Source organism: Crinia signifera, chromosome 6, assembly GCF_055691185.1.
Source record: "Crinia signifera chromosome 6, ASM5569118v1, whole genome shotgun sequence".
NCBI lineage: Eukaryota > Metazoa > Chordata > Amphibia > Anura > Myobatrachidae > Crinia > Crinia signifera.
In genome coordinates, this window is record NC_139222.1 from 158,755,656 (window position 1) to 158,763,348 (window position 7,693).

Consider the following 7,693-nt stretch of genomic DNA (forward strand, 5'->3'; position numbering starts at 1 on the left):
TTTATATTTCCATCATTATTTCAACTTCCTTTTAATTTTTTTGGACACTAGGAGGCTTACAATATGAATAGCAAATTCTCAAATTTTCAAGAAAATTTCAAACACTGATTTTTTTAGGGACCAGTTCAGTTCTGATGTGACTTTGAGGGACTTGTATGTGAGACACCCCCATAAATGATGCCATTTCAAAAACTGCACCCCTCACAGTATTCAAAACAGCATTTTGGAAGTTTGTTAACCCTTTAGGTGTTTCACAGGAATTAAAACAAAGTGTAGGTGAAATTTCAAAATTTCTTTTTTTTTGCAGATTTGCAATTTTAATACATTTTTCTAAGGAACACAGTACATTTTACTAGAGAAATGTGACTAAAAATTGATTCCCCCAATTCTTTTGTTTTCATAAATATCCTATATGTGGCCCTAGTGTGCACGTTGACCAAACCACAGGCTTCATAATAGAAGGAGCACCTACTTGATTTTGGAGACTCCTTTTTCTGAGATTATTTTTTAGGCACCATGTAGGTTTCTAGGCACCATAAGATGCTAAAATTTAGGAACCCCCCCACAAGTGACCCCATTTTGCAAACTACACCCCTCAGGGAATTCATCTAGGGGTATAGTGTACATTTCAAACCCCCAGGGGTTTCACCAATTGTGGTACAACTGGGCATTGAAAATGAAAAATTAAATTTTTTACACAAAAATGCAGTTCTGGCTCAAAATTTTTAATTTTCACAAGGAATGAAGGAGAAAAAGCACCCCAAAATCTGTGCCCCAATTTCTCCCGAGTACGGCAATGCCTCACATGTGACCAAAAAATACCAGTTGGGTGCATGGCAGGACTCCGAAGGGAAGGAGTGATTTTTGGATTTTGCAGCTCAGATTCTGGTGGAATTTTGGTGGGTGCTATGTCGCATTAGCAAGACCCCCCAAGCACCAATACAGTGGAACCCCCCCACAAGTCACCCCATTTTGCAAACTACACCCCTCAGGGAATTCATCTAGGGGTATAGTGTACATTTCAAACCCCCAGGGGTTTCACCAATTGTGGTACAACTGGGCATTGAAAATGAAAAATTAAATTTTTTACACAAAAATGCAGTTCTGGCTCAAAATTTTTAATTTTCAGAAGGTATGAAGGAGAAAAAGCACCCCAAAATCTGTGCCCCAATTTCTCCCGAGTACGGCAATGCCTGACATGTGACCATAAAATACCAGTTGGGTGCATGGCAGGACTCAGAACGGAAGGAGTGATTTTGTGGATTTTGCAGCTCAGATTCTGGTGGAATTTTGGTGGGTGCTATGTCGCATTAGCAAGACCCCCCAAGCACCAATTTCTCCCGAGTACGGCAATGCCTCACATGTGACCAAAAAATACCAGTTGGGTGCATGGCAGGACTCAGAAGGGAAGGAGTGATTTTTGGATTTTGCAGCACAGATTTTGGTGGAATGAATGGTGGGTGCTATGTTGCACCAATACAGTGGAACCCCCCCACAAGTCACCCCATTTTGCAAAGTACACCCCTCAGGGAATTCATCTAGGGGTATAGTGTACATTTCAAACCCCCAGGGGTTTCACCAATTTTGATACAAGTGGGCAGTGAACATGAAAAATTACATTTTTTTTACACAAAAATGCAGTTCTGCCTCAAAATTTTTAATTTTCAGAAGGTATGAAGGAGAAAAAGCACCCCAAAATCTGTGCCCCAATTTCTCCCGAGTACGGCAATGCCTGACATGTGACCATAAAATACCAGTTGGGTGCATGGCAGGACTCAGAACGGAAGGAGTGATTTTGTGGATTTTGCAGCTCAGATTCTGGTGGAATTTTGGTGGGTGCTATGTCGCATTAGCAAGACCCCCCAAGCACCAATACAGTGGAACCCCCCCACAAGTCACCCCATTTTGCAAACTACACCCCTCAGGGAATTCATCTAGGGGTATAGTGTACATTTCAAACCCCCAGGGGTTTCACCAATTTTGATACAAGTGGGCAGTGAACATGAAAAATTACATTTTTTTACACAAAAATGCAGTTCTGGCTCAAAATTTTTCATTTTCAGAAGGTATGAAGGAGAAAAAGCACCCCAAAATCTGTGCCCCAATTTCTCCCGAGTACGGCAATGCCTGACATGTGACCAAAAAATACCAGTTGGGTGCATGGCAGGACTCAGAAGGGAAGGAGTGATTTTTGGATTTTGCAGCTCAGATTCTGGTGGAATTTTGGTGGGTGCTATGTGGCATTAGCAAGACCCCCCAAGCACCAATACAGTGGAACCCCCCCACAAGTCACCCCATTTTGCAAACTACACCCCTCAGGGAATTCATCTAGGGGTAGAGTGTACATTTCAAACCCCCAGGGGTTTCACCAATTTTGATACAAGTGGGCAGTGAACATGAAAAATTACATTTTTTTACACAAAAATGCAGTTCTGCCTCAAAATTTTTAATTTTCAGAAGGTATGAAGGAGAAAAAGCACCCCAAAATCTGTGCCCCAATTTCTCCCGAGTACGGCAATGCCTGACATGTGACCATAAAATACCAGTTGGGTGCATGGCAGGACTCAGAAGGGAAGGAGTGATTTTTGGATTTTGCAGCTCAGATTCTGGTGGAATTTTGGTGGGTGCTATGTGGCATTAGCAAGACCCCCCAAGCACCAATACAGTGGAACCCCCCCACAAGTCACCCCATTTTGCAAACTACACCCCTCAGGGAATTCATCTAGGGGTAGAGTGTACATTTCAAACCCCCAGGGGTTTCACCAATTTTGATACAAGTGGGCAGTGAACATGAAAAATTACATTTTTTTACACAAAAATGCAGTTCTGGCTCAAAATTTTTCATTTTCAGAAGGTATGAAGGAGAAAAAGCACCCCAAAATCTGTGCCCCAATTTCTCCCGAGTACGGCAATGCCTGACATGTGACCAAAAAATACCAGTTGGGTGCATGGCAGGACTCAGAAGGGAAGGAGTGATTTTTGGATTTTGCAGCTCAGATTCTGGTGGAATTTTGGTGGGTGCTATGTGGCATTAGCAAGACCCCCCAAGCACCAATACAGTGGAACCCCCCCACAAGTCACCCCATTTTGCAAACTACACCCCTCAGGGAATTCATCTAGGGGTAGAGTGTACATTTCAAACCCCCAGGGGTTTCACCAATTTTGATACAAGTGGGCAGTGAACATGAAAAATTACATTTTTTTACACAAAAATGCAGTTCTGGCTCAAAATTTTTCATTTTCAGAAGGTATGAAGGAGAAAAAGCACCCCAAAATCTGTGCCCCAATTTCTCCCGAGTACGGCAATGCCTGACATGTGACCATAAAATACCAGTTGGGTGCATGGCAGGACTCAGAACGGAAGGAGTGATTTTGTGGATTTTGCAGCTCAGATTCTGGTGGAATGAATGGTGGGTGCTATGTTGCACCAATACAGTGGAACCCCCCCACAAGTCACCCCATTTTGCGAAGTACACCCCTCAGGGAATTCATCTAGGGGTAGAGTGTACATTTCAAACCCCCAGGGGTTTCACCAATTTTGATACAAGTGGGCAGTGAACATGAAAAATTACATTTTTTTACACAAAAATGCAGTTCTGGCTCAAAATTTTTCAATTTCACAAGGAATGAAGGAGAAAAAGCACCCCAAAATCTGTGCCCCAATTTCTCCCAAGTACGGCAATGCCTCACATGTGACCAAAAAATACCAGTTGGGTGCATGGCAGGACTCAGAAGGGAAGGAGTGATTTTTGGATTTTGCGGCTCAGATTCTGGTGGAATGAATGGTGGGTGCTATGTGGCATTAGCAAGACCCCCGAAGCACGGTGAAATTATGAACCTAATATTCCATAGATGTGTGGTATAATTTAAAACACTCCTTTATACATAGGCCGGGTTTGTCGGGGCAAGTGTCACACTGGAAAATAGTTTGCTTTCTTATTCCCTTTTTATAGCAAACTTTGCACCTTTTTTGTGTCCTGCCCTTTTTTCCAGTGGAGGGGATTTCATCAGGAAAATGCTGCCCTGGTACAATACGGGGGCCAGTACTAGAAGTACTGGGGCCCTCTGCCTGCTGGTTCCCAAATATTAGGCCCTTTATGACTTCCTCTTGAAAGTGCATAAATGTCCCCCTCTGGCCGGTAGAACGGAATAGCACGTAAGCGTTATACAGTGCCATCTGGATGATATACACGGCCACCTTCTTGTACCAGATTTTTGTTTTCCGCAGGGCACTGTACGGCTTCAGTACCTGATCTGAAAGATCCACTCCGCCCATGTACCTATTGTAATCCAGGATACAATTAGGTTTTGAGGTGTGGGTACTGGTACCTCGTACAGGGACGGAGGTGGTACTGTCTCCGTGAATTGTTGTCAGTATAAGGACATCCCTCTTGTCCTTATATTTGACCAACAACATATTTTCGTTGCATATTCCCCTGCTTTCACCCCTTCTCATTACTTGGGCAATGTGCGTTTTTGGGAGGCCTCTTTGGTTCTTGCGCACAGTACCGCAAGCTGCTGTACCTCTTGAACCAAGGGCCTTAAACAGGGGGATGCTAGTGTAAAAGTTATCCACATAGAGGTGATAACCTTTATCCAGGAAGGGGTGCACTAAATCCCAGACAATTTTCCCACTAACACCTACGAGGGAGGGGGGGCATTCTGGCGGTTCAATTCTTGAATCCTTCCCTTCATAAACCCTAAACCTGTGGGTGTACCCTGAGGTGCTTTCACACAGTTTATACATTTTTATGCCATACCTTGCCCTCTTACTGGGAAGGTACTGGCGGAATTTAACCCTTCCTTTAAAATGTATAAGGGACTCGTCGATACAAATAAATTTTTCAGGGATGTACACCTCTTCAAATTTGGCACTGAAATGATCAATGACCGGCCTGACTTTGAATAGCCGGTCAAAGGTGGGATCATCTCTGGGTGGGCACTGTGCATTATCGGTGTAATGTATGAATTTAAGAATTGTCTCAAATCGAGTCCGGGGCATGGCCATACGGTAAAATGGAGTACTGTACAGAACATCTGTACTCCAATATTGCCTAATTTCTGGCTTTTTTACTATGCCCATATGAAACACCAGACCCCAAAACGTCATCATCTCTACTGCATCTACAGGGGTCCACCTAGCAAATGATGACGTGGGGTTTTGAGCAATAAACTGCTGGGCATATAAATTAGTTTGGTCCACCATTAAATTTATAAAATCATCAGAGAAAAATAATTTGAAAAAGTCAATTTCTCTGAGACCTGTGGAATCAAATTGGATTCCTGGCATGGCCAAAAACTCAGGAACCTGGGGCTCAAAATTGTCTGGTGGTGGGGTCCATACTAGATCAATTATTGGGGGGGGAATCTCAGCTGATCTACGGGGGCGTCTTTGAGGGGGTCCCTCATCAGCAGAGGAGGAAGAGGAGCTTAAGGCAAATCCTTCAAATTCCCCGCTTGCATCACTGGCTGTGTCAGAGTCAGAAGCAAGCATGGCATATGCCTCCTCCACTGAATACATTCTCCTGGATGATTGGGAGGACATTTGGGAGGACATTTGGGAGGACATTTGGGATGCCATTTTTATTTTTGTGTTACCGGTAGTGAAATGTTTCAACACGTGTATAGTGTAGGGGGGGGCACAAACTTTATTTCAATCCGGGGGGTATGTAGTGTGTAGTGTGTATGTAGTGCAGAAAAAAAAAAAAATACTTTATACCAATAAAAAAAAAAAAAAATGAAGGTGTTAAAAAAAAAAAAAATGAAGGGGTAAAAAAAAAAAAAAAGGAAGGGGTTAAAAAAAAAAAAGGTCCTGCGCCAAAAATTGAGCACAGATGTTGGTCAGTAACGTCTGTCACTGAACAGCGCTCAAAGGCAACAGGAATTTGATCAAAAAAAAAAAAAAAATAGATCAACCCTGTGCCGAAAAAGATGATCAGTGATGTACGTCACTGATCAGCGCACAGCGGCCACAGGACACCCACAAAATCACAGTGTGTGTAAAAAAAAAAATTAAAAAAATACCCCACAGCACACACACAAAAAAAAAAGGTGATCAGTGATGCGACACTGATTACCAGTGAGGTGCAGCAGGTGCACAACCTTTGGTGCAACTGACAGGTATATATAAAAAAAAAAAAACCTCTGTACCCCCAAAAAAGTTGCTGATCACCTCAGATATAGTGATCAGCACAAAAGGCGGGGACAGCAGACACAAAATTTAGCACTCTCTATCACTATCTCTCTCTATCTCTCTATCTCTCACTATCACTATCTATCACTCTATGACACTGCAGCAGCAGCACTGACAGGTATATCTATATATTAAAAAAAACCTGCGCCCCCAAAAAGTTGCTGATCAGTTAATTTATACTGATCAGCACAAAAGGAGGGGGCAGCAGTCAGTTATATAAAAAATATATAGCACAATCTGTCACTATCTCTCTTTATCTCTCTCTATCTCTCTCTCTCTATCTCTCTATAACTATCACACTGCAGCAGCACAAAATATAGCACTCTGTCAGTAGGCCTCTCTCTCTATCTCTCTCTCTCTATCTATAACTATATCACACTGCAGCAGCACAAAATATAGCACTCTCTGACACTATCTCTCTCTCTATCTCTCTCTATCTCTCTCTATCTCTCTCTCTCTATCTCTCTCTATCTCTCTCTATCTATCTCTCTATCTCTCTATCTATCTAGCTAGTACACTGCAGCAGCACAATTTCACAGGAAGGCACAATTATTGAACAGGATCCAGGAAGCAATCAGCAGCGATCAGGTAAGTATTGCAGCAAGTATTCTGGTCAGTATGGCGGCAGGGGGGTACGGTGACCGCACTGCACGCTTTCCAGACCGGAATGGCGTCTGCAGTGCAGTCACCGTTAGTTTAAATCCCCCTCCTTGGCTGTGATTGGTCCGTCGGACCGACGGACCAATCACGGCCTTTGGGGGCGGGCGGGGTGAGGTGGGGTGACACCAGTGTCACCCTTACACCCCGCGGTGATTGGTGCTGTACTTTACAGCACCAATCACCTCTGATCCCGTGTCACCGGCGAACGTTATTCGCCGGTGACACAGGAAAACGCTGTGAATGGCTGTTCACACTGAACAGCCAATCACAGCGATCGCCGACGGGGGGGCGGCATCGCAGCCCCCCCGGGGCATGCACGGACATGTCTGCTGTCAGGGACAGCAGACATGTTGAAACTGTCACCGCGTCTATAGACGCGGTGACAGTTTAAATCCATGACGTACATTTACGCCATGTGTCGGGAAGTGCTTCCCGACCATGACGTAAATGTACGTCAAATGTCGGGAAGGGGTTAATAATAGTCAGTTGTGATCCCAAGAATATCATAGAAGTACAACATTATTCCCTGATTATTTAGTGCAGTTCTCTAGCAAAATTTCTCTAGCACCCTAACCTATAAAGTACTGCCCACAAAAAAGGCCACTCAGCAGTTAAACACCTTGGCTGCATCCAGGGATACAACTTGCAAAAACAATTATAAGAACTAGTAATTGATAGTGGTTGGCTTACCAGAAATGAAGCCTGTTTGTTCTGGGTGGATTATATCACCAATACCCTTGCTTAGGTGAGTAGCAAGGACTACTGTAGTCTGTGTTTTCACATCTGTGGACAGTAGGGAAATTGGGTGATAGGTGTCCGGGAGGGCAGGGTTCTTATTGG